Raw genomic sequence first — 1,709 nt, 5'->3', positions numbered from 1 at the left:
TCGACTTGCTTTGAGAGAATCCCATGTGAGGCCTTTGGAATGAAGAGTCCTTCCTGGGCATTAGATCAAAGGAGTCAAGTGAGTTTCCTTAATGCTTTCTGGACTCAGATGAAGTATAAATAAACTAAGAAATAGAAGGACCACACTTTTTATTGTATATCCAAATATTGTATTTTACATGCTGTAGTTTATAGCAGACTTTTATTTCATAGGCTGATTATAAAAAAAACATTTTTTTAAATTTTTTTTTAAAGATTTTATTTATTTATTTGAGAGAGAGAGAATGAGAGACAGAGAGCACGAGAGGGAAGGGGATCAGAGGGAGAAGCAGACCCCCCGCTGAGCGGGGACCCCCCGATGTGGGACTTGATCCCGGGACTCCAGGATCATGACCTGAGCCGAAGGCAGTCGCTTAACCAACTGAGCCACCCAGGCGCCCAAAAAAACCATTTTTAAATGGAGGATGCTATGGACTGAAGGTTTGTGTCCTCCCCAGAATTCAGATTCTGAATGTGAAGCTGTAATGTGATGGCACTTGGAGGTGGAGCCTGTAGGAGGTAATTAGGTCATGAGAGTGGAGCCCCCACCGTGGGATTCATGTCCTTAAGAGAAGAGGAAGAGAGCTACCTTTTCTCTCTCTCTGCCATGTGAGCCTACAACAAGAACGAGGCCATTTACCAGCCAGGAAGCAAGTTCCCACCGGAATCGGCCAGGCTGACATGCTGATGGCAGACTTCCCAACCTCCAGAGCTGTGAGAAATAAGCATTTGTTGTTTAAGCCTATAGTAATTTGTTATAGCAGCTGGAGCAGACCAAGACGAAGGAGAGATAAAGGGCCCACTACCATTCTCATTTTCTATTAAGGACAATTAGAAAAATACAATTGCTATCTGTTATGGCCATCAATTCGTAAATGTTTTAATGCCAAAAATTAGGAAAGGTATGTCAGGATAAAGGGTCTTATAAATCAAATTATTTTTCTCACTTTGCTAGGGAACAGTAAACGTTTTATCTCGGGCTGCCATTTGTGAACCAGTAGTTTATTTATTTATTTTTAAAGATTTTATGTATTTATTTGTCAGAAAGAGAGAGAGAGCGCAGAAGCAGGGGAAGCGGCAGGCAGAGGGAAAAGCAGGCTCCCCGCTGAGCAAGGAGCCCGATATGGGACTTGATTCCAGAACCCTGGGATCGTGACCTGAGCCAAAGGCAGATGCTAAGCAACTGAGCCACCCAGGCATCCCTGAACCAGTAGTTTAAAGGTGGGACATTAGTGGCTCAAATAACTAAAAATTTATGAGAGGAGTTTTCAGGCATGTCTGGATCCAGGTGCCCCAATTATGTGGTCTGGACTCTTTCTCCATTTCTTGATTTCATTATCTTCAGTGGTGACTTCATTCTCACATGGGCTCTTGCCATGAGGGTACCAGATGTCCATCAGCAGCTTCAAGCTTATATTTTACCAGCCTAACAACAAACAATTGATTCATGGGCCTGACTCTCAATAGCACAAATTGGGTTATGTGCCTGTCTCTAAAACTATCGTAGTGACTCCGATTGGTCAGTCTGGGGTCATATGCCCAACTCCTGGAAGGCAGAGGGGGCTAAGGTGACTTATAGTACAGTTGACCCTTGAACAACATGGGGACTTGGGGTGCCAACCCCCCTGCCCTGTGCAATTGAAAATCGTGTATAACTTTGGACTTCCCAAA

Source organism: Mirounga angustirostris, unplaced genomic scaffold, assembly GCF_029215605.1.
Source record: "Mirounga angustirostris isolate CCGP_5_RB_7025 unplaced genomic scaffold, mMirAng1.0.hap1 SCAF_6, whole genome shotgun sequence".
NCBI classification, from domain to species: Eukaryota; Metazoa; Chordata; class Mammalia; order Carnivora; family Phocidae; genus Mirounga; species Mirounga angustirostris.
This window is presented reverse-complemented; position numbering follows the sequence as displayed.